Genomic DNA, 27,765 nt, shown 5'->3' with positions numbered 1-27,765 from the left:
GAGTATACAACTTTAAAAACATCAGGTGTCTCAAACAAGTTAAGAACTTACCTGAATGCAACACAGAGACTTAATGTTGAACGATCATCAGATTAAAGGGGATTGTGATTTATGTACCTGTAAGACACCATGAACTGAACGAGAGGAGATACAAGGAGAGCCCATGCTGTTTCCTGTGGTGCAGTAGTAGTTAGTATAGCAAAAAGGTGACTGCCATTCATTTAAACAAAATGGGCATTTTATGTACCTTCACTGTCAGACAAGATGCAGTTGAGCAATGCCTTTGTCTAACATTATAAAGGGCATGAGTGATGGGGGTGAAGATGAGGCAAGGAAAGAGAAAAAAGCTATTTCATCTATTGATAGCCAACCCAAGAGAAAAGCTATTCTCTCTCTAGCATAGTATCAAGTGACTTTTTAAATGACCCCAGCACTTTCCCCTCAAAGAAAATCTTTCTAGGTGAGCAATTCAAACGTTTATTATCATCTCAATGGGCAAAGAAAAAAATATTAGGGCTTCCTTGCAGCACGTTGTTTTGTTATCTTCAGTGCAAAGGAAATTGGAATTTCTGTATTTACTAAGTAGGGTCCTCTGTTTTGGAAATACAGCTCTTTCCAGTAATATAATAATAACTAATATTTTGGAACTGGCCTCTTATAATAATCTAAAGATTTAAATAGATCTTGTGCTGCTTCTCTAATATTTTTATTTATAACTCTAAAGAAATATTCTATTGGAAGTAATTCATTAGTTTATATTTTGGAACAATAAATAAATAATGAAAAGTTAGAATAGATTTTGGGTAATTTATATTAGAATGAAAGATTTATTAAATAATTTGCATTTGTTATGTCATTGTGTCCTCACAGCTGCTTAAAAAAATTATTATTATTATTTCCATTTTGAAGACAAGGAAGGACACTAAGACTTGGAGTGGCAAAGTATATTTTTAAAGGCCAGACAATTAGGAATATAATTATTAGTCAATTCTAATAAGAATAAAGAGAAGAGGCCGGGCGCGGTGGCTCAAGCCTGTAATCCCAGCACTTTGGGAGGCCGAGGCGGGCGGATCACAAGGTCAGGAGATCGAGACCACAGTGAAACCCCGTCTCTACTAAAAAAATACAAAAAATTAGCCGGGCGCGGTGGCGGGCGCCTGTAGTCCCAGCTACTCAGGAGGCTGAGGCAGGAGAAAGGCGGGAACCCGGGAGGCGGAGCTTGCAGTGAGCCGAGATCGCGCCACTGCACTCCAGCCTGGGCAACAGCCTGAGACTCCGTCTCAAAAAAAAAAAAAAAAAAAAAAAAAAAGAATAAAAAGAAGAACAGCAAAATGTCTTAACATTTCTTGGGTTCGTAAACATATTTGAAAAATAAAATTTTGACTTATATACAATGTAAGAAAAAATGTGGATAAGGTTTAATCATATTATGTACAGAATTACTTCTGTTCATTCACCCTTGAAACTGAAGGAATTTGAACAACCTAGAGACTGTCCTCCACTATCTAGAAAGGCATAAAACTTTTATTTGTAAACAGCAGATAGAACTGGGTGAAATGTTAATTCCTTTACTGACATCTAAGTAGAAGAACTATGGGCTCTAGCAAAATACATGGCCTCACTGTATGCTTCTTTACTTATTGTAAGACAATGGAAAATCTATTTTTATAATATTACACTTAAACCTTCTTTATTGGGCTCATTTGAGGAAATAAAGCAATGATAATATAACACCTGTCATCATCAAGTTTTAAATAACAAAAAAAGGGTAGTTTTTATATTTGGTTAACTTTATTTTACACATAAGACTATTTCAAAATATTTGGTAAAAAGTTGCTGTAAGTATATGAAAAATGAATTCTATAAGACTAATACTGTCTCTTGGGGAATCAAAGGTGACAAGACAGCTGCTCCCTTTTCTGAGTCTGATTATCAATGACAATAATGTCTTGATTGGTAATGTCATGGTTCTGCCCACACTAAAATTTATTTCTAAGTGAGATAGAATTGCAAAAAGATTTTATTGGTGGAAGGTCTTCAGGTCCTGATAAACCTGGGAGTATAATGACAAATGCATTTAACAATCATATTATAAAACAAGTAATTATGTGAATCATTTAATATCTGATACATAAGATCAATAAATTCAGTGTTATAATTAAAATAACCCTTATCAATCACAGTCATGGAAAACTGATATTACTTAGAAATAGTCAACATGATGGAAGAATGAGAATAGTAGAAAAATTTAGAGGATGTGAAACCAGCAGACAAAAAGAGAGAGAGAGAAAGAATGAAGTTTAGTAGGAATGGACTAAGAAACTTTACACCCAATTTGGAAAGGACACCCGTTATATGGATTGACATCAAGTATATCCTATGGGCCTAAGCATGATTCCTTAATGTACGAAGCTGGGCTGCATGTAAAAGAAAAACATGATAGTGCCATAAGAAACATGTAATCGTTGTTTCCATATCTAACATTGGCCGTGGAGTAGGGTGATTAGTACCATTTGTGTCACATGTATTTGAAAAGAAAGATTTTTTAGAAATAATGTACAACCTCTGGGTTCATTAATTTCAAGATAAATAATCAAATGATAGATTTTCCACAGTGATGATTAAATGGATATGTCTCAAGAGATCAAGGCAACTATTAATAAAGCTCTCAAATAAGCTTATATTTTGTAGGGACAGTAACAAGTTGAAGGAGAGTCATATAAAGAAAAGCAAGTATGAAAGTATGCCATGAGACTTCAAGAAGAGTATCAACTCCTCAAGGATCTAGAACTAGAAATACCCGTTGACCCAGCCATCCTATTACTGAGTATATAACCAAAGGATTATAAATCATGCTGCTATAAAGACACATGAACACATATATTTATAGTGGCACTATTCACAATAGCAAAGACTTGGAACCAACCCAAATATCCATCAGTGACAGACTGGATTAAGAAAATGTGGCACATATACACCATGAAATACTATGCAGTCATAAAAAAGGATGAGTTCATGTCCTTTGTAGGGACATGCATGAAGCTGGAAACCATCATTCTCAGCAAACAATCGCAAGAACAGAAAACCAAACGCCACATGTTCCCACTCGTAGGTAGGAATTGAACAATGAGATCACTTGGACAAAGGAAGGGGAACATCACACACCAGGGCCTGTTGTGGGGTGGTTGGAGGAGGGAGGGATAGCATTAGGAGATATACCTAATGTGCATGACAAGTTAATGGGTGCATCACACCAACATGGCAAATGTATACATATGTAACAAACCTGCATGTTGTGCACATGTACCTTAGAACATAAAGTATAATTAAAAAAATAAAAAAGAAAAAAGAAGAGTATCAACTATATAAACTTCACAAATGATTGGGTTTGTGGAAAATATTCAGAAAAGTGAAATAGTTCAATTCAGAACAATACTAAAACAAATAGTGGTTTGAGAAAATCAAAGTGAAAAAAAAAGAAGGTGATATTACAGATGTATCTACTGTAACTTAAGAAGGACTTCCTTTTTTTTTTTTTTTTTTTTTTTTTTTTTTGAGACGGAGTCTCGCTCTGGAGTGCAGTGGCCAGATCTCAGCTCACTGCAAGCTCCGCCTCCCGGGTTCCCGCCATTCTCCTGCCTCAGCCTCCCGAGTAGCTGGGACCACAGGCGCCGCCACCTCGCCCTGGCTAATTTTTTGTGTTTTTAGTAGAGACGGGGTTTCGCTGTGTTAGCCAGGATGGTCTCGATCTCCTGACCTTGTGATCCGCCCGTCTCGGCCTCCCAAAGTGCTGGGATTACAGGCTTGAGCCACCGCGCCCGGCCAAGAAGGACTTCCTGTCTTAATTAATTATAATTTAGTTATTCAGAAAACTTGAATAGACAATAGAGGGGTAAATAATGTTTCATTTTTATATGAGAATTTTAAGTTATTTGTCTCAAATTACAAACTGAAGATTGTAGAAGAGAACTAATCAATAAATATTATAGATGTACATCCCATTATAGACTTTGGTTATGTAGTAGAAAAAGAGCTCAAAAATTAAGAAAAAGATACAGTATTTGATTGACAGTTGGAACACAATGGGGGTGCTATGCACTTATGTGAGACATATAAGAAGTACATGTAAAAAAATAATAAGGTCAGAGGATGAGAAGCATTGCATGAAAACAGAAGAAAGAAGCATTGTTATGGCATAGAAGAATATTAGTAGTGATCTACAAATGTAATTTCTTTTTTTATTATTATTATACTTTGAGTTCTAGAGTACATGTGCATAATGTGCAGGTTTGTTACATATGTATACTTGTGCCATGTTGGTGTGCTGCACCCATCAACTCGTCAGCACACATCAACTCGTCATTTACATCAGGTATAACTCTCAATGCAATCCCTCCCCCCTCCCCCCCCCCCCCCCCCCCCCCATGATAGGCCCCTGTGTGTGATGTTCCCCTTCCCGAGTCCAAGTGATCTCATTGTTCAGTTCCCACCTATGAGCGAGAACATGCGGTGTTTGGTTTTTTGTTCTTGTGATAGTTTGCTAAGAATGATGGTTTCCAGCTGCATCCATGTCCCTACAAAGGACACAAACCCATCCTTTTTTATGGCTGCATGGTATTCCATGGTGTATATGTGCCACATTTTCTTAATCCAGTCTGTCACTGATGGACATTTGGGTTGATTCCAAGTCTTTGCTATTGTGAATAGTGCTGCAATAAACATACGTGTGCATGTGTCTTTATAGCAGAATGATTTATAATCCTTTGGGTATATCCCCAGTAATGGGATGGCTGGGTCATATGGTACATCTAGTTCTAGATCCTTGAGGAATCGCCATACTGTTTTCCATAATGGTTGAACTAGTTTACAATCCCACCAACAGTGTAAAAGTGTTCCTGTTTCTCCACATCCTCTCCAGCACCTGTTGTTTCCTGACTTTTTAATGATTGGCATTCTAACTGGTGTGAGATGGTATCTCATTGTGGTTTTGATTTGCATTTCTCTGATGGCCAGTGATGACGAGCATTTTTTCATGTGTCTGTTGGCTGTATGAATGTCTTCTTTTGAGAAATGTCTGTTCATATCCTTTGCCCAGTTTTTGATGGGGTTGTTTGTTTTTTCTTGTCAATTTGTTTGAGTTCTTTGTAGGTTCTGGATATTAGCCCTTTGTCAGATGAGTAGATTGCAAAAATTTTCTCCCATTCTGTAGGTTGCCTGTTCACTCTGATGGTAGTTTCTTTTGCTGTGCAGAAGCTCTTTAGTTTAATGAGATCCCATTTGTCAATTTTGGCTTTTGTTGCCATTGCTTTTGGTGTTTTAGACATGAAGTCTTTGCCCATGCCTATGTCCTGAATGGTACTACCTAGGTTTTCCTCTAGGATTTTTATGGTATTAGGTCTAACATTTAAGTCTCTAATCCATCTTGAATTAATTTTCGTATAAGGAGTAAGGAAAGGATCCAGTTTCAGCTTTCTACTTATGGCTAGCCAATTTTCCCAGCACCATTTATTACATAGGGAATCCTTTCCCCATTTCTTGTTTCTCTCAGGTTTGTCAAAGATCAGATGGCTGTAGATGTGTGGTATTATTTCTGAGGACTCTGTTCTGTTCCATTGGTCTATATCTCTGTTTTGGTACCAGTGCCATGCTGTTTTGGTTACTGTAGCCTTGTAGTATAGTTTGAAGTCAGGTAGCGTGATGCCTCCAGCTTTGTTCTTTTGACTTAGGATTGTCTTGGAGATGCGGGGTCTTTTTTGGTTCCATATAAGTCAAATTGTCCCTCTTTGCAGATGACATGATTGTATATTTAGAAAACCCCATTGTCTCAGCCCAAAATCTCCTTAAGCTGATAAGCAACTTCAGCAAAGTCTCAGGATACAAAATTAATGTGCAAAAATCACAAGCATTCTTATACACCAGTAACAGACAAACAGAGAGCCAAATCATGAATGAACTTCCATTCACAATTGCTTCAAAGAGAATAAAATACCTAGGAATCCCACTTACAAGGGATGTAAAGGACCTCTTCAAGGAGAACTACAAACCACTGCTCAGTGAAATAAAAGAGGACACAAACTAATGGAAGAACATACCATGCTCATGGATAGGAAGAATCAATATCGTGAAAATGGCCATACTGCCCAAGGTTATTTATAGATTCAATGCCATCCCCATCAAGCTACCAATGAGTTTCTTCACAGAATTGGAAAAAACTGCTTTACAAATTTAATTTCAATGAAACCAGAAGCCAATTTAATTTTGATGAAACCAATGTAGCATAAATGGAGGCTTTTATAAAATCATTATTTTCAAAAGTGAATGCTGACACTAGTATTGTAATTTCCTACAACTAGAGATGTTCAAGATAGATGACTAATGATTCTTTAGGAAATATATTATGACACGGATTCATAACTATAATAGAATTTAACTTGGTCATCAATGATCTATCATTCATTGTTCATAAATCTTATTTATTTACTGCTATTCTTTGAACTTTTATATATGTTTTATATTTAGAACTACTGTTTCATCAGGCCTCAAATGGTATCCGGATTTATTTCTTTATTTTCATTTTTATTCATTTAATATTTTAGTGAAAGTTTTCTTGAGATATAATTTATACACCACAAAATTCACCCATTTTAGGTGTACAGTTTAATGGTTTTAAGTATATTTTCAGAGTTCTATGACAGTCATAGCGATCAATTTTAGGACATCTTCATTAATCCAAAGAGAAAATCTTTAGTATTTGGCTATCATCTCCAAACACTGCCATACTCCCTGGCATAAGGAAATCAATTTTGTGCCTTTTGTCTCTAAGGATTTGTTTAGCATGGACATTTTATATAAATGGAATTATATGATTAATGACCTTTGCGTCTGGTTTCTTTAACTTAGCACAGTATTTTCAAGGTTCGTCCATAGGGTATGTATGAGTATTTTATTCATTTTTATGGTGGAATAATATTCCATTTTATGGACATGCCAGTTTTGTTTATCTGTTTATCAGTTGGTGGCCACTTGGGTTGGTTCTGCATTTTGGCTTTTCTGAATAACGCTGCTACAAGCATTTGTGTAAGGGTTATGTATGAACATATGTTTATTTATTTTGGGTATATTCCTAGGAGTGGAAATGGTGGGTCAAATAGTAACTCTACATTTAAGAAACTTCCAGTGTGTTTTCCAAAGTAGCTGTGCAAATTTACATTTCTACCAGCAGTGTAGGTGGGTTCCATTTTCACCCTATTCTTGTCAAGACTAGTTATTATTTGTTTTTGATTATACTCATCCTAGTGGATACGAGATGGTTTCTCATAGTTGTTTTTTGATTTTCTGATGACTAACGATATTGAGCATCTTTTTTTATGTATTTGATGGCTATTTGTGTATCTTCTTTGAAGAAATGTCTATTCAGATTTTTGTGCTAATTTTTAATTGGATTATATAACGTTTACTATTTGGTTGCAAGATATTTTTATATACTTAGATGCAAGTATCTTATATATTTTATTTGCAAATGTTTTCTCCAATTCTGCAAATTATTCATTTTCTTTGTGGTGTCTGTTGAAGCAATAAACTGCTAAACTGTTTTGAAGTTTTATTTATTTAGTTTTCTTTTTTTGCTTATGCTTATGGTGTCATATCTAAAGTCCATTGCTAAATCTGAGGTCAACAAAACTCATTTTCTTGTAAGTGTCTTAGTTCTAATGTTTATGGTTATTGCTCTATTTGAGTTAAATATGTATTTTATATTTTTTACTGATCTATTTAGTTGTACATGTTTTGGGGGCATATATGATATTTCAATATATGTATGAAATGTGTAATTATCAAATTAGACTCATTTAGATATCCATCATTTCAAACACTTTTCTGTGTGTTGGAAACATTATATTTCTTCTCCAGCTATTTTGAAATATACAATAAATTATCAACTATAATTCCCTTACTGTACCATCAAGTAATAGAACATAATTTCTCTATCTAATGGTAGTTTTGTACCCACTAGCCAACTTCTCTTCTTCCTCTTCCCTTTCATTTTTAGCCTCTGGTAACCACCATTCTACTCTCTACCTCTATGAAATTCATTTTGTTATCTTCCAATTATGAGTGAGAACCTGTGGTGTTTCTTTTTCTGTGCCTGACCTTTCTCACTTAACATCATTACATCAAATTCCATTCAGTTGCTGTTGCTGCAAATGACAGAATTTCATTCTATATATACATTGTTGCCCAGGCTGGAGTGCAGTGGCACAATCTCGACTCACTGCAACCTCCGCCTCCGTGGTTCAAGCTATCCTCCTGCTCAGCCTCTGGAGTAGCTGGGATTACAGGCTTCCACCACTATGCCCAGCCAATTTTTGTATTTTTAGTAGAGAGGGGTTTCACCACGTTGGCCAGGCTGGCCTCAAACTCCTGACCTCAGGTGACTCACCCACCTCGGCCTCCAAAAGTGCTGGGATTACTGGTGTGAGCCACCACACCCAGCCCCTTTTTATATATTAAAAAATATAACTTTAATGACTTTTCATGATATGTATTTTCAGTTATTTTCTTAGTGGTCACTTTAACCTTTCAGAAGCTGCTTCATATTTATACTATTTCCAGTGAGATATATAAATGTTAATCCTATATAACTCTATTCTCTTTCCCCTCTTTGTGTGGTAATATTGTTATATATATTATGTCCCTATATGTTACAAACCCAATAATATATTGCTATAATTATTACTTTATAAAATTTTATGCTTTTAATGAAGCTTGGGGAAAAATAAAAGCAAGTGTGTCTCTCTAGCTCTTATTATATTTTTTACTCCCTCTTATCATATTAACTTACTTTTTAATGAATTGTTTCTATTTTTTGTCTCTGTCATTTAAGTTATCATATTGTATAAATTTCTGATCCCCAGAACAGCCTTTCACCCACCTCCTTTCCTGTTACTGGCAAGTACATTTTATTCAATAAGTCATAGGCTGAACAATGCATGTAATTGTACTTATAACAATCTATGTAATTGTAGAATGGATTTTAAGATAATTTAAAATGAAAGAATGAATTATACTATATTTTATAATTGGATAATTACCTTAAGCAGTGCTACTTGCTTTTTTCAGTGTATTAAAATTACTGTCTGCTTTCACTTGCTTTTACCCTGAAGAAATTTCTTTAATGTTTTCTATAACTTGGGTCTGATGGCAACAAATTGTTCCAGTTATTATTTATCAGGAAATATCTTTATTTTACCTTCATTTTTGACAGATGACTTTATTGAATATAGAATTCCTGTATAATTATATATGTTTTTTTCTTTCAGCACTTTTAATTTTGTATTCCACTACCTTGTGAACTCAATTATTATGGATGAGAAGTCAGGTGTTAATCTTATTAGGTTTGCTTGTAAGTAGAAAATCATTTTTCTCTTGCTGCCTTCAAAATTTCTCCCTGTCTTTGGCTTTCAGCATTTTTACTCACCTCTAAGCTGCACCCACCCTGAAACCTAGCCTCTGCTACAGGTAGCCAAGGCAGGATGAAATATGCTATTTGCTTTGTTTGTTTTGTTGTGTTTGTTTATGTGTTTTCCCCTCCTGGAAAGATAGTATAACACACCAATTGGGAGCTGGGCGAAGAAGTGGCTGCTCTCATTTAGAGTGGCATTTTCATAATTCTGAGCTAGGGTGGAGGGTGAAGGTAGCATGGGGAGAAATTGAGAGTGGCCTCACACTCATTTTTCTAATAAAGCTTTTAGTAGATCTGTTGAATAAATGTTTCTTCATCTACTGTATGCACTTAGTAACATTTTGGTGAATGTTAGAATTTTTTTTTCAGTAATTTTTACTTTTTAGCTAGGGAACAAATCTGTGAAGCTGTTCATGCTGCCATGCTACCAGTGAAGTTATTCAATTGAGAATTATTTCTTTACAACCAAAATGTGACCTTCTTTAAATCCCTCAGTAGCTCCCATAATTTTAAGTCTTACTTCTTTAATATGACAGATCAGGACATCCTTGATCCTCAGTAAAATTGTATATTTACTTCCTGGCATCTGATGCTGTGGTAATATGAGTTTATCATTAGTTTCTTGAATATGCCATGTAGTTTTTCTAATTCATGACATTGTTAAAAATGTTTAACTTGCCTTTCTCTCATTTATAATTTACTTAAATTTCCTGAATATCGCAAAATCATCCCTTTACTCTTAGCCTAAACATTAACCCTTCCTTGAAATTTTCTTTAACACTTTCTGATGGAAGTTGGGTGTTTTATTTTTTTGTTTGTTTGTGCATAAATTCTGAGCACATATTTATTGAGAGGATACTATAATTATTATAATTATCTACAAATATATTTGTCTTTCTGCCTTGCAAACTAGATGGTAGTAACTTTGAAATAAGGCACACATGCATTCAGATATATCTGTCATAGTTATATATGTAGATATATTTAAAATTGTTAATATGTGTATTATATATACACACATACACAAAGATTGCTATACTATAACCCTGAATAATTTATTGTAAACTTACTAAGTTTAAGATGCTTTTCAATAGATTTATTTACACTTGTTTCTTTGTATGCCAATGATTTTGCAGTCTTTGGATTTTAAACTTTATTTTCCATGGTCTTTTCTCATTTTTGTACATACATATCTCTTTTCCTGTATGAATTTTTATGACTTCTCTTTCAAGTACTCCATAAATTTTGTCTCATGCCTAAGTAGTATTTTATTGCTATGATTAGAATAGCACCATACTTATCATATACATATAATGTGTTACATAAATGCATATTATATAACATATATGTTTATGTAGTATAAATATATTATGTATACATTATAAATTACTTGTGATCTATGTGGGAAAAAAAAAAGACATTAAGATCATATGCTTTGGAAGAATAGACCATGTTGGCAATAGCAAAGAAAAACATGCTTAAAATAGAGACTAAACTTTACTTTTAATAAAATAGTCATCAATCACAAGGACTTTAACAGCAAGCATGTTAATATATCTGTCTTGCTGTATTGAACATATCAATTTAGGTTTAGGGACATTTTGTAGAAAAATGAAACAATGTCAAATATATAATAACAAAATACCTTTGATTATGTGGTAACCAACAAGAGATATCTGTAGCTATTACATTGTTCATATAAACGCAGAAGACATTTAAGTATCTCCACATTAGTGTCAAAGCTAACACCCTAGCACATTTTATAAAGTTGAAATACATGTGGAAATCCTACTTAAAACTTTTAGACCTAGTGACTCATCTTTAAATTTGAAATAAGACTAACCATTCCTTTATAAGTATTGTCAATATGTGTTCATTTGTATGTATGTGGAATGTGTGATATAATTTGAAACACATATTCTTAATGAGCATTTGTCTTAGTATTATTATTGAATGCTGTACAACCCCCAGTCTCAGAGTTTAGTGGGAAATAGTGAACATGTCATTTATGCAAGAAGTGTCACTGAGTTTTCTTTCAAAATTCATTTATATAATATATGGGAAATTTGTTTAAAATGTGTAAGGGGAACACCTCTCTGGCCATCTGATCTTTGACAAACCTGACCAAAAAAAAAAAAAAAAAAAAAAAAAAAAAAAAGTGGGGAAAGGATTCCCTATGTAATAAATGGTGCTGGAAAAACTGGCTAGCCATATGTAGAAAGCTGAAACGGGATCCCTTCCTTACACCTTATACAAAAATTAATTCAAGATGGATTAAAGACTTAAATGTTAGAACAAAAACTATAAAAACTCTAGAAGAAAACCTAGGCAATACCATTCAGGACATAAGCATGGGCAAGGACTTCATGTCTAGAACAGCAAAAGCAATGGCAACAAAAGCCAACATAGAAAAATGGGATCTAATTAAACTAAAGAGCTTCTGCATGGCAAAAACAAAACAAAACAAAACAAAACAAAACAAAAAACTACCATCAGAGTGAACAGGCAACCTACAGAATGGGAGAAAATTTTTGCAATATACCCATCTGACAAAGGGCTAATATCCAGAATCTACAAAGAACTTAAACAAATTTACAAGAAAAAACAAACAACCCCATCAAAAAGTGGGAAAAGGACATGAACAGACACTTCTCAAAAAGAAGACATTTATGCAGCCAACGGACACATGAAAAAATGCTCATCATCAATGGTCATCAGAGAAATTCAAATCAAAACCACAATGGGATACCATTTCACACCAGTTAGAATGGCGATCATTAAAATGTCAGGAAACAACAGATGCTGGAGAGGATGTAGAGAAATAGGAACACTTTTACACTGTTGGTGGGAGTGTAAATTAGTTCCACCATTGTGGAAGACAATGTGGCAATTGTTCAAGGATCTAGAACTAGAAATACCTTGACCCAGTGATTCCATTACTGGTTGTATGCCCAAAGGATTATATATCATGCTGCTCTGAAGACACATGCTTGCATATGTTTATTGCGGCACTATTCACAATAGCAAAGACTTGGAACCAACTCACATGTCCATCAGTGATAGACTTGTTAAGAAAATGTGGCACATATACACCATGGAATACTATGCAGCCATAAAATAGGATGAGTTTATGTCCTTTGCAGGGATATGGATGAAGCTGGAAACCATCATTCTCAGCAAACTATCTCAAGGGCAGAAAACCAAACACTGCACATTTTCACTCATAGGTGGGAACTGAACAATGAGAACATTTGGGCATAGGGTGGGGAACAGCACACACCAGGGTCTTTCAGGGGGTGGGGGCTGGGGGAAGTATAGCATTGGGAGAAATACCTAATGTAAATGAGTTGATGGGTGCAGCAAACCAACATGGGACATGTATACCTATGTAGCAAACCTGTACATTGTGCACATGTACCCTAGAACTTAAAGTATACTTTTATAAAAGTTTAAGAAGAAATAAGTTATTACTAAATATTTTGCTCTAGACCAGCATGGAGCTTTATCATTGAAATGTGATTTCTTAGCTAACTTTTGCAATTTTCTGATAGACTATTATTTTTCACTAGCACACTCATATTTTTCTTTCATTTACTCTTTATTGTGTAAAATATTCATACCACAGAATTTATAATTTTAATCATTTTTAAGTTTGCAATTCAGTGTCATTATGTGTATTTGTAATGTTGTGCAACCATCATTGATAGCCATTTTGAAAGCCTTTTTATCATTCCAAGAAAAGTTCTATGCCTATTCAACAATACCTTTCTATTTTCCATTCCCCCAACTCCAGACATTTCCTCCCGCTTTCTGTCTCTATGAATTTACCCACTCTAGGTGCTTCATATAAGTGGAATCATACAATACTTTGTCTGTTCTTGTCTGGCTTATTTCACTTAGCGTAGAGTTTTCAAGATTCATTGTAGCGAGTATCAGAATTTCCTTCTTTTCTAAGGCTGAGTAACAGTCCATAGTATGTATATACTACACTTGTTTTATTCATTCATCTGTTAATGACATGTGAATGGTCTCCAATAGTGCTTGCCTCTTTTTACATTTGTATCCCTACTTATGCAAGGTAGAGATGAGTAAGTCCTCCAGGCAGGTTAGAGGAGACATACATAATAATTTGTAAATCACTTCTGCTCTACTCTTTCTGGTTTAGAGAGGGAAATTCGGAAGTGATTGCTACCCTTTAAGACCAAGAATATTGCTCCCCAAAGGTAGGAGGGGAGGATAAATGTGAGTAAAAACTCCAGAAAACTTTCCAACTGTTTTGAAGGTCATTTTTTATTGATTACTTTTTTATTCACTACAAACTTTTGATTGTTGTCTAGAGTTTCTACAGTATTCGTTCAGACAGCTTCTGGTTGTTTTTACAGTGTATCAATGGGAGAATGAGTGATTATCTGCCTTTTGCCAATGTCACCCCTCAGCTACATACACAAAATATGTAGCCAGGAAAATGTTGCCAAAATCTAGTAAACACTATTTAATACTTAAATGAATTTGATGGGTTTTATAGGATATTTAATCTTTACGTTTGCTTCTACATGACACAAACCATCTGGTTGACAAAACAAAAAATTAGCCAATTACTTGTGAATTTCATTTAAGTACTAACTGAATTAACTGAATTAAGCACTACATCACCAATAAATTAAATAACATAAAAATAAAACTTTATGTTATAAGCGCATGAACAAAAAGAAGATGGCAATGGCATAAATTCCCCCACATCACCTCTTCCTGACTTTGTAGCTCTTGCCGCAGGATAGAAGACTACCATGGGCTTGGTCACATTCTCTCTTTGGGTGTTTATGGCTTTTGGTAGGATACCATGTTGATTACTTTTACTTTAGGGAAAATCATCTCTAAAAGTTCTTGCTCAAAAAGGAACTGAAAAGTTTAGAGTATCAGGGTCTTACTAAATAGAATGGCTATAGGGCAGTCATAGTAAGAATATCCTATAACAGAAACACTAACATTTTGTGCACTCCCACCTTCCCAGTTCCATCTTATTTCTCATTATTCTAATTCATTCTAGGAGTATGAGATGAAGCAGGGGAGAAGAAGGAGTTCTCTGACTACTATTCGCTCAATTAGTTGATTTTTCACTGAGATATGTACTTCAAACTAAAATATTTCTAAACCGGGAAAATTTTGATAAACATAGTTATCATTTATTTATAATATGATTTTTTCATCAAAAATGTAAGTTGCTAAACCCTAATTATGTGAATTATTGTGAATATCAGGGAAAATTTTTGCTTTTAATTTTCAGCAAATAATAATAATAAATAAGAGCATCTTGTAAAATATCCCTACATTATGTTCTAGTTCCCTCTTTAACTCCAAAATTAAGTTACATAATTCTAAGTCTGCATTATATATACATTATGCATTTAATGATACTTGTCATTATTTTAAAGGCAAAGAATAATTTAAAACATTAATATATTATGCTGTTAGGATTTCCAAAACAAAATGATATTATCATTAAAATATATTGGTTAATTTCATCCCCAGATACTAAATTAAATAATGACCTTTTACACCCAAGGTAAAATTATGAATTTAGTGTGTCCCAAGACTGGGCCATAATCTTAAGTACTCATCAAAATTATACTACTTACTAGTCTGCCACATTCTTTCTCTTGAGTAAATTTATGTCCAATTTAAAATGAAAAGATTTAGAAATATAATATGCATGCCATATATATGCTAGAAAGTGAACTGTGTCTTCAGAAATATTTTAGTTTTTATTTATTTTAATTGTCTATATTGAAATATAATTATGGCTTTTTTTTTCTCTTTTTTAATCTCACTCTGTCACCCAGGCTGGAGTGCAGCGTCACAATCTCAGATCACTGCAAATTCTGCCTTCTGAGTTCATGTGATTTTCCTGCCTCAGCCTGCAAGTAGTGGCACAACAGCCGGTTAATATTTTATTTTTACTAGAGACGGGGTTTCACCATTTTGGCTAGGCTGGTCTCAAACACCTGACCTCAGGGGATCTGTCCACCTTGGCCTCCCAAAATTCTGGGATTATAGGCATGGGCCACCACACACAACCATTTATATGTCTTGATGCATCACTGAACTCATGTTCTAACAATGGTTTTATATGTTTACACAAAGGTTGTAGCTTAGGATGAAAATTCACTTATTTGGTTTCCTGGTTTAAACATAAGACAGGATACCTGCCTTGTTTTACAATTATCAGTTACAAAATATGTAGCCAGGAAAATGTTGCCAAAATCTAGTAAACACTATTTAATACTTTAAATGAATGTCATGGGTTTTATAGGATATTTAATCTTTATGTTTGCATCTACATGACACAAACCATCTGGTGGAAAAATAAAAAAATTAGCCAATTACTTGGGAATTTCATTTAAGTACTAACTATATCTGAAAACATGAGAAAGTCATACTTCCCTTTTTAGTTGAGATGTGTATAAAAAATATTGAAAAAGATATTCAATAATCTACCGAAAAACATATCTCAAAAACTAACACTTTCAGCATGTTATTGTTTCTAACACACCCCTACATTCCTCTATGTTATTCTTTAGTAAATGGTGATTGATTTAATTTTTAAAAATTTCCTTAGTGTTTGAGAACCTCAGGAATGTTACAGAAATGTAACATCCTTTTGAGGTGGACTCTAATCATCATATATTTTCCGTGACATGTTCTATTTTCTCCTGGTATTTTAATATTTTTCCAGAGGTTGACATAGTCAATGACATTAAAGATAATTGTATTTTGAATATTAAAGTGAAGTGATGTTAATAATTAGCTCAATATTAAATGATCATTCTCCTATTAATTATTTGAACAGTTACCATCTCATCTTCAAAAAGATGGCCCCTTAATTTAAAAATAGGCACTCCAAGAATACAAAAAGTAAACTGAAATGTGTCTATTTTAAACAAGAGTATTAAAAGAGAAAAGAAACATACTTAGTAAGCTGTAATTTGTATTTTAAAGGTTCAGGCAATGGAGGTGGCTATAATCTAAAGCAGAGAAAAGAAACAAGCCAACTAAGTTATAAAGGAAATACAGATGTTAGCAGAGATTACAGTGAGATGTAACAATGTATTCATCTTCACAAGTATAAAGGAAATAAAGAAAGATTGGGAAGTTAAGCCTAAGAAATAACAAAAATAGATGAGATAATAAAATAAATAGGTGAGGAAGAAGAACAAATTTTCCTTTCTCTTTCCTCTTACAACCGTCAAGAAACCACTCAGTTTCAGCTATAAATTTCTACGTGGTGGTGCAAACGGAATGACCCAGACTTGGGTTTGCAAGCAAGTTCAGAAATTAATAAGCTCAGGAATTTTTAGGCAAGTGACTTAACCTACCTGAGCCCACCTCATCACAGGTATGTAAACAGTATCAATCATTTCACTAGTTGTTAATTAATGAGCGAACTTAGTTCATGGCGCTAAATAAATACACTTTAATTTCTTTCTCTTTCTCTCCTTGCTGTTATATTACAGAAAATATTACAATTAATATGTTTGTACTGTCTATACATTTTTTTGGATAAAATTTAATAATTTTTTGACATTTGTGAACTTTTCTGAAGGGATTCTCTGGGAATACTGTATGTGTATTTATATGAGGTACTACACATAAATTCATCAATTCATTTATTCATGCAATTATTCTTTCAAAGACATAAATGGAGTATGATTCTGTTGCAGGCATTTCAGGTCCAGGGGTATTCACCAACAGCCAACTCGGACAAGGTCTTGCTCTTTTTTTTTTTTTTTTTTTTTTTTTGAGATGGGGTCTTACTCTGTCGCCCAGGCTGGAGTGCAGTGTCACAATCTCAGCTCACTGCAACCTCCACCACAGGGGTTCACGTGATTCTCCTGCCTCAGCCTCCCGAGTAGCTGGAACCACAGGGGCCCACCACCACGCCTGGCTAATTTTTTTTTTTTTTTTTTTTTTTTATTTTTAGTAGAGACGGGGTTTCACCATGTTAGCCAGGATGGTCTCGATCTGCTGACCTCGTGCTCCGCCGTCTCGGCCTCCCAAAGTACTGGGATTACAGACGTGAGCCACCGCGCCTGGCCTGGTCTTGCTCTTAGTGAAAAGTGGAGTACCATCAGGAAACGGACACAGGAGCAGACCATTGATTTTAATAAGAAAATATTTAGACATGTCTAAATGTAAATATAAATAATAGTAATAAAAGGGGTACATTCAGGAGGCAGGAGCAGGATGAAATGTTGATGCAGCAGCTCTAGAAGGCAACAAATGTCAGATGCCAGGATAGCATCAAGAACTTGATATGAGAGAGACACCAGAGTATTTTTCCACCAGAAGAGAGAATAGCACGTAAGTAGAAAAACAAGTTGGCGGGTGGGTTTTGTGGTAGAATAATCAGGTTTTCCCCAACTTATTCCTTTCATTTTCCCAAGTATGACCCAAAGACATAATTTGTAAGCAAGGGGATATAGGAGGTTTGTGGACAGAAGGAGTGTGTAGCGCTTGCCTTGGAGAGTGAGAAAGCATATTTGTCTGGGAACACAATAATATAGCCAATAGGTAAAAAGTAAATCCATTTGCAGTCTAGTGGAAAAAAAAAAAGATTTCAATAAATCATGACAACAAAGTTGTGTGATTTTTCTCCTGTGACTTACATTTGAACATGTGCAGGCTCTATAAAGTGTCCTTAGGTTGAAGATTAACCAGGTTTGAGGTTTTTGCTGATAGAGAGAAAGATAATAAAATTAAGGGTCTGAGCAAGGATTGAATAAATTTATAAGACAAGGAATCTAAAGAAAATGGAGGAAGAAAATAGGACATGGATGAAGTGATGAATGGGTTAAAACTGATAAGAGTAGCGAATATAAGCTCCTAATAGGATCAAATGACTGAACTGAGGATTTTGGACTTGGGATAAAAAGTCCTGCTAGAAAGTAAGTGGCTGAAATTTGTTGCTAAAAGGATGCTAGAACTTTAGGAGGGCAAGAAATTAGGAGACAAAGGGTTCTCATTTGATTTCAAATGTCAGCAAGAAGAGTGAAAGGAATAAAAGAGCAGAGGGATAGTGTGTGATATGGTTAGGCTTTGTGTCCTCACCCAAATCTCATCTTGAATCGTAATCCCCACGTGTTGATGGGGAAGAACCAGGTGAGAGGTGATTGTATCATGGGGGTGGTTTCCCCCATACTGTTCTTGTGATAGTGAGTTATCAAGAGAGCTGATGGTTTTAAAGTGTGGCACTCCCTCATTCTTGCACATACTCTCCTGCCACTATGTGAGAAGGTCCAAGCTTGCTTCTCCTTTGCTACCCACCATGATTGTAAGTTTTCTGAGGCCTCCCCAGACATGCAGAACTATGAGTCAATTAAACCTCTTTTCTTTATAAATTACCCAGTCTTAGGTATTTGTTTACAGCACTGTGAAAATGGACTAACACAGAGTGACACGGTGAAGCTGAAGTGTTCAAAAAATAAAAAAGAGAGATAATCTGGAATGTTATACCAGGTAGTAATAAAGTAGTAAAGTCAGTGGTGTAAGCCTGATGACACAAACTTCAAGGATGTGGGGATGTCGAAGGAAGGAGGAGAGAAAAATTGGAAATGACAATGAGGAACAAGCAGGACACCTAGCTCTCTTCCAAGCCACAAAAAGTCCAGAATGTTAGAAAAATTATATCACTTAAAAGAGCTCCAAGACATACTATCCTAAGTAAACAGACAGAATTGAGTTTAAAGAAACAAACAAACAAACAACAACAAAAAAGAAACTCCACCACAACAAATAAACAAGGACAGTTTTAGAAGTAATTTGCAAATCACTTCTGAAGAAAGTAGATGATAGATTTTCAGAGACCAAAATAAAATGATGCGATGAAAGCTAGAAAACTGAGATAGATAAATATATAGAGAGAAATATATAGGAAGAAAGAAGTTTGAAGATAGTGCTTCAGATGAACATGAATGAGGAAGGTCCTCAAATTTAATGAACACATCATGATAAGAAATTCTGCAATGTGATGGTAGAGACACAGACACACCCCACTTAGAAAATAAATTTCAAATATTACTACAAGATTTTTAGGGATATAAGTAGAAAAAAAACAATTATAATTGACAAAATAAGCCTCAGAGTTTATCAAGGCAAAATTCAAACATAAGAAAAATTAAGCATAGTTCATGATTATTATATCCATCTATGATATCATTTAAGTGAAAATACAAACAATAATTTCTAATGTGAGCTTTCCTTAGGAAAACAAAGGCAAAAGCAGTGAGGTGGAATATATGGATCAAAATAAAAATGTGGGAGTAGAAGCTGTGAAAGGACTGGGATGAAACTTTGGTTCAAGGAAAGAATACTAAGTAACAATAATATTTTGCCCAATATCACGATGAAAGAGATGGATGGCAGTACATGATCTGTAAATGCTATTAACCTGTATTTCACAGTTTAGAATCAATTGTACCCGTCTAAAATACTTAGAAAATATACCTTTATGTCTCTAAATTCTCATTGTTTTTAAAATTGATTTTTTTTACCTTTAAAATGACAGGAATTAATATATTTTGAATGATGAAGGATGTATATGAGGTTCAGCAATTCCTTCCGTCTCACCACAGTTTTCTCTGCCTATATTAAATGATAAATTAAAGTACAATTTAGTTTAACGGTTCCATCATTTTTACTATAAAGCAGCATGTATTATCCCTCATTAATATGCTCTTAATATATGAAAAATGTAGTGACAGTCATCAACTTAGACATTCAGCAATTTTTCTTTTCCTGTCAAGACATATAGCACTCTTCTATGTATTATAGAGGATATAAAAGATAAGTAAAACCTGTTCCTTATATTTAATATATTTATGTGAAATATTAAATGTGAATATCATGTGGTTTGTTATTTGGTGTCAAATAATTTGTAAACAGTATATGATCAGTTCATAAAATAAGTATATACAAACATACTCTATAAGACCAAACTAGACATAGCAGATGTCGAACTTGAAAAACTAGTAAAAAATACAAGAAAAAAACATAAAATGTTTGAATTATACTTTAATTGGGAGAAATGGAAGTTTTTCATTCATGCATTGTTGGGATAGAGGTAAAGAGTTTTTGGCCTAAGAAATAAAGGGATGTTTTTGGCTCTTATTATTCATCTAGGAGCATCCAGAACCTCATCACTGAATGAAGAATGAAACTTTTTCTTAACTTTATGTCTTCCATTGTATTTATTTAAACAGAAAGCTAAGACTTCTTGAGGAATCAACAGGTATACCAGTGTCTTTGGGATCTATGTGTTTCCAGGTTTAATGTGAATCAGGAAGCGAGATTATTTATCCTGATAATTCTTATAAATGAACAGGAAACTTTTTTCTCTCTGAAACCAGTATCAAATCCTCCTTAGGCCTCATATATCCTTAACTACAATGGCCTAGGAAATGAGAAGTACAGATTCTCTAATGCCAGTTTGTTATTTTTCAGGGTTTAAATTACATAGATTACTTAGTGTGTGTTAAGCAGCACACCAGCACTAAACTAGAGTACTATAAATGATAAAGAAGTGATGCCAGGATGTCAAAAATAGCATTTTTTGCCATGCCATTTGCTTGCCTGATTCACTGAAATTGTGGATGATTTCAGTTGCACAACACAGAAGAGATATGAAAGTAATGGCAAAACTGCAATCACTTTTGCACCAACCTAATATAATCAGTAATGGCAAAAACGTCAATTACTTTTGCACCAACAATATAGTCAGTTTGAGTGAGGTTCAGTAAAGCCATCAGAAAACATCAGAAAATTATGTTTTTTTGGTTTTCTTTTTTAAATTATCCTTGGAGAAGCTATTCACCAGTGGGAGAAAAAAAATGAGGCAAGGAATTAGAGTTACTTTGATGTTCAAAAAAATGAAAGGCACATTGATTCATATAATATTCTAACATGAATGTAGTTTAAGAGAACATTATCTGAATAACATTTTGTGCTTAGAATTACTATGTAAATATGACACCTATATCTACATTGACATCTAATTTTTACCTACTTGTGTAAGAAGTTTTAAAGAGGCAAAATAGAAAGACACAATGAAGAAATACTACTTTGCACTTTTTGTTATACAGTTTTATAGTGGTTAGGTGTCTTTGGCTGAAGATGGGCACCTTAAGGGAGCCATGCTGAAACTGTGGCTGGAACTTCTGGAAAGTACTGTTTGGAATGAACACCCAGAAAGCTTTTATCCTTTTATACTAAGCCTAAACAAAAATAAATCTTTCTGCAAAAGTGCTAATGTGACATTAAACATGACCTTTTAAGCAACTGATTGAAATGCAAGTTTAAAAAAAAGAAAGCTAAATAACATCACATCAAATAATATATCAATTTATTTTAGCTTTATTAAAAATTCAAAAATAAAATTTTGATTTAAAGGATTATGAGCATAGAATATATATTTGTATGATGCTGCATGCCAAAATTATAAGACTTTTACTCAGCTAATATTTTTATGCCGATGTAATTTTGACAACAAATAATTAACATATCACTATGCATGTTACCTCTGGTCTCTAGCATAATGTCTAAGTGAAGTTAAAAAGAGATGTTAGACTAAACCTTCAAAAATCCTTGAAATGAATACATATGGAAGTGGAAGACACATTGAATAACATAGCGTCACCCTAGATGAGCTGAAAGATGACTTTTACTGTGATGATTCGGAGAAAGCTGCCAAACAGCTAATAGCCCCAGAAAAAATCAACAGCAGAACGTGTTTCAACGTAATCACCAGTTACTTCTTCATGGGAAAGTGAAATACAATACTTAGAATACGTCAGTTAGCAATTAAAGAGGATAATTAGTTTAAAAAGTATATTCTTGACCCAGGGAGGGTCTTGTGATGATGCAGAAGAATGAAACACTCAACAAGTAATTGGCCCCTAAATTGCTATATAATAAACTAAGGGGGGAAGGTGTATTGCATTCCATTAGACTGATGGCTTCTATGCCTCTGAGAAGCTGTGATTCATAAATTAAGTGTAAAACCTTTTTGAAATCTTAGTGTTTGACCTATATATTATTTCTTGTACTTTGACTCCTTTATGTGATCACATTGGTTTAATTGTGATTTTCCTTCTCAGACTAATGGTGTAGCAATGGGGAAACATATACAAAAATGCATATCTAAGATTTGGTGTGTATTGACTTAGATATGAATAAATATTTATACATATATGTAAGTTAAGGTAAGTGACCATACTTTCCTTCAGGGTACATAAATGGGCCTAGTAGTTGTCTGTTTATCACTAGTATTTCTCTTTTGACTAAGGATTCCTGTTCCAGTCAGTGGGAGTTCTATATGGAAATAATTTGCAGGAGTCAGATAGGAAATGGGAATTTGAAAGGATCTTTTGAAGTTCCGTAAGTTAGATTTCATTTTTTAAAATTTTTTTTCAATTAATCACAGAATTATATTCCCTTGGCTACTTAAATTTTAAAAACAGATGTTTATCACATTAAACTAATACTTTATAGTCTGAAGCGTACTTGCTGTACAGTGGATTACATGTTATAAGGATACGAACAACTCTATTCGAGCATTGGAGAAATATTTTGAAAGCGTGTACACATTACTCTTTTAAAAAATGTTCCAATTTGTCTTTTAATATTCTCAGTATTAAGAGGTTTACAACCATGATCTTTATTTATAAAACACTTAATTATTTCTTTTCAAAAGAAAATTCTAAACTGCCTTACTTAAGAATTTCCATTCTTGATCCTAAGGAGATTCTCAGTAACAGGTTTTGGTATTGTCACATCACACATTTTTGCTTCTAACCTAACCCTATTTTATTTTTAAGCTTAACCAATGTTTCTTCTGTTCTTAGGGTACATGGAAATCAATCTGCAGCAAAAGCCTCCCTTGAATAACTTCTTGCAATTAAAATAAGCATCTAATGCACAATTCAACTTTCTTTTCACCAATGACTCACTCTCATATCTTTCAGGTACTTTCCTCATTAGAGGTGGTTTTAAATGTTTTTTTTTTTTTTTTTTTTTTTTTTGCTGAGCTTTATTTATTTATTTATTTATTTATTTATTTATTTATTCTCTCACTTGTCTTTCAAGCATCTCAAAAGCCAAAGAAGTCAGGTCAGGAACTGGGAGCATGTCATAATAAAGTCAAAACTTATAACTAAGTGTAACTCAATAAGGAAATGTTAGGTCTATGAAATTCTGGAGAGGTCATGATTTACCCAAATCATTGAAATTCAGGACTTTTAGTTTGCTTTCTTTGCTTTTTATTTTTACATAACTCATAAGACAAGGTAATATGAATTTTTAGGTAAAATGTTGCTGATATTGTGACATCATCATTTTTGAATTTTTTAATAGTGATGCAATTAAAAAATAAAAAGCAACAGCACACAGATTGTAAAAATGAATATAAGTATATTAAATTGATTTATAAAAGCAAAACTATGCTACAATTAAAATATTTATTAAAACTTGGCTGGGCATGGTGGCTTATGCCTATAATACCAGTACTTTTGGAGGCCAAGGTGGGTGGATCCCAGTACTTTCAGAGGCCAAGGAAATCAAGACCAGCCTGGGCAACATGGTGAATCCTGATTCTACAAGAAATACAAAAATCCTCTGGGCATGGTGATGTGCACCTGTATTTCCAGCTACTGAGGAGACTGAGGTGGGAGAAGAGATTCAGCGCCGAATGTCAAGGCTTCAGTGACCCATGACCATGCCACTAAACTCCAGCCTGGGCGATAGAACAAGACCCTGTCTCAAAAAAAAAAAAAAAAAAATCTTAAAACTTTAAACATTAATAATTTTTTAAAAATGAAAAGGAATATACATTAATTCATCGTTACTATGATTTAGCAATGTAATGAATTCAAAATATGCATGATTAAATGCTGGAAGAGATACAGAAACATTGACTAGTGTTTGGGTTATTGTTTGCTTTCTTCTTTCTGTATTTTATATTATTGTATTAATTCTCAAATGTTAGAAGAATTCAAAGAACCTCTGGGAGTCTCCTATAAGTGAATTGCAGTATAAGCCCTTAGGATTTTGGAGCAAAACCCTGCCATCTCTGCGAATATTCTCTTTTTGAGAAAAACCTCTTTGCCTGCTACCAGGCATCAGCAGAGATTGAATCCTTAAGTATGGGCCACTAGGCTACCATGAGACCTGAGCTGCCATTCACTATTAGATTAATACAAAAGGAATTGTGGTTTTGGCCAAACCAACCTCATAGTTATTATCTGACTCTCCAAGTCATAAAGCTGGCTATGCATAACAATATTCCATCATCAAATGGAAGAGGTATGTATATAATCAGGCCAGAGCAAACCCTAAAGAACACAAGTAAAACATATAAAGAAATGACCCAAATGTCCATGATCCCCACTTCTGCTGCACTGCCTTCTCTCTCTCAGGCTATACCTACAGTTACATGGGAAGTCCCTGGATCAGTTCCCTGAGAAAAATAAGACTGAGACCCGGTTTACAGATGACTCTGCAATGATATACAGGCATCATTAAAAAGGGGATAGCTGCAACACTACAGCCCCTTTCTGGAGCATCCCTGAAGGACATTAATGAAAAGAAATGCTTCCTTGTAGACAGAACTTCAGGCAGTGCACCTGAGTGCACCTTGCTTCAGTGCAGAAATAGTCAGACATGCAATTATATACCAATTAATGGGCTCTAGCCAATGATTTTGCAGGACAGTCAGGGACTTGCAAGGTATGTTATTGGAAAATTGGCCACAAGGAAATTTGGGGAAGACCTATATGAATAGATATTCCTGAGTGGGCAAAAGTCATGAAAATGTGTATATCTTATGTTAAAGCTTACAGTGGTGACCTCAGCAGAAGAGGATTTTAATAATCCAGTATATAGGGTGACCTACTTTGTGAATACTAGTCAGCCTGCTCCTGCAGCTACCCCTGCCATTGCCCAATGGGCTCATATGAAAACAGCCAAAGTGGCAGAGTTGTAGGTTATACACGGTCTCAGGAACATTGACTTCCACTCACCAAGGTCAACATGGCTACAGCCACTGCTAAGTGACCAATCTGCCAGTAGCAAAGCCCAAAACTGAGCCCATAACATGGCACCTTTCCCCTGGGTGATCAATCAGCTACCTGGTGGCAGGTTGATGACATTGGACCACTTCTATTATGGAAAGGACAATGTTTTGTCTTTACTGGAATAGATACTTACTCTGAATATGTGTGTGCCTTTCCTGTACACAATGCTTTTATCAGAACTACCATCTCTGGACTCATAGAACGCCTTATTTATCATTATGTTATTCCATATAGCATCCCTTCTCATTAATGAACTCACTTTACAGCAAAAGAAGGATGACAATGGTCCCATGCTCATGACATTCACTGTTCTTACTATGTTTTCCACCATTCTAAAGCAGTTTCCTTGATAGAATGGTGGAATAGCCTTTGAAGACTCAATTACAGCACCAGCTAGGTGGCAATGCCTAATAGGCTAAGGCAACATTCTCCAGAAGGCTGCATATGCTCTAAATCAACATCTAATATATGGTGCTAGGAATCACAGGTCCAGGAAATCAAGTGGTGGAAATGGGAGTGACACCATTTATGGTTACTTCTAATCACACAGTAGCAAAATTTGAGCTTTCTGTTTGAAGACCTTATGCCCTGCCATCCTAGAGGTCTTAGTTCCAAAGGGAGAAATGCTTCCATTGGAAGACGCAACAATGATTCCATTAAGTTGGAAATCATGACTGCTACCCAGTCATTTGGGACTCCTCGTGCCTCTATGACCTATGATTAAGGTCCATGAAATTACAACCAAATTCAAGCAGGTTTATTAATGTCTCAGATCCTTCAAGAGTGAAGGTTTCGGTCACCTCATCAAGTTTGAGACTGCAACCAGATAAAGTGCTTGCTGAAAGGAAAGGGAACACAAAATGCACAGTGAAGGAAAGTAGTGATAAATACCAGTTACAAACACATCGCCAGTTTCAGAATGAAGCCAGTAATTGTCATGAGTGTTTTCTCCTAATTTTGTTATGAATATATTTACACATATGTGTGTATATATATATACACACAGAGAGAGATGTAAACATATATTACATATATGTGTATATGTATGTGTATAAGATTCCCTCTCATCACTTTATCATGTAGAGCAAGATGTATTAACTATATATCATTGGTGTTTAAGTATTGTTAATTTTTATATTATAGTGTTTAAGGTACAACATATCAAGAAGAAAAGAAAACATCATTCAAGGACAGCATCTCTTCTTCTTGAAAGAATTTACATTTTCAGTTGTGCACAGGCTAGTTGTACACGCTAGTCAGAATTAAGACCTCGTTATTGTCATCATCTGGAGATTAAGCATGGCTTAAAGACATGTGTATGAGTATCATACACAGCTGACATACAGTTGACAAGGGTTGGATTTGTGATTGTTACTTTTGTCAAGTTAACTGGGTCACAGAGTGCCTAGATATTTGGGCAAATATTATTCTGATTGTGTCTGTGAGTGTGGTTTTGGGTGAGGTTAACATTTAAATCAATAAACTGAGTAAAACAATTTGTTCTTCCTAATGGAGGTAGGTAGGCTTATTTCAACTAGGTAAAGGACAGAATAAAACAAAAAGGCTAACCCTGCCCTGAGTAAGAGAGAATTCTTCCTCCCTGACATCTTTGAACTGAGACATCATTTTTTTTTTTTTTCCTTCCTTCAGACTACCTGAAACATCAGCTTTTCCTGGGTCTGAAGCCTGCCAACTTTGAACTCGAAATACATCATCAACTACAATTGGCTTTTCTGGTTTTCATGCACTCAGACTTGGACTGGAACTAAATCATTTACTGCCTGGATCTGCAGCTTGCCACGTCACCCTGCAAATCTTGCAACTTTTCAACTTCCATAATCGTGTGAGTTAATTTCTTATAATAAATCTCTTTATATATAATCGTATATAAATATATATGCATATATAATGTACATGTAATATAATATATGAAGTAATACATGTAATAGCATATAATATATCCTGTTTCTTCTGTTCTCTGGAGATCTCTGACTAATACAAGCATAAACTATTTAAAAAATGAACTGAGTCAATGGTTGGGTGAAAGAAGGATGAATGAATGAATAAACAGAAAAACAAATAATATTGATTAATTGAACCATTTTACACATTGTAACATCAGACCTCAGAAATGTAGAGTTGAAATTTGTGAGCTGATGTCTCTTCTGCATTGTTCCATTATTT

This window comes from Macaca thibetana, chromosome 5 (assembly GCF_024542745.1).
Source record: "Macaca thibetana thibetana isolate TM-01 chromosome 5, ASM2454274v1, whole genome shotgun sequence".
NCBI lineage: Eukaryota > Metazoa > Chordata > Mammalia > Primates > Cercopithecidae > Macaca > Macaca thibetana.
This window is presented reverse-complemented; position numbering follows the sequence as displayed.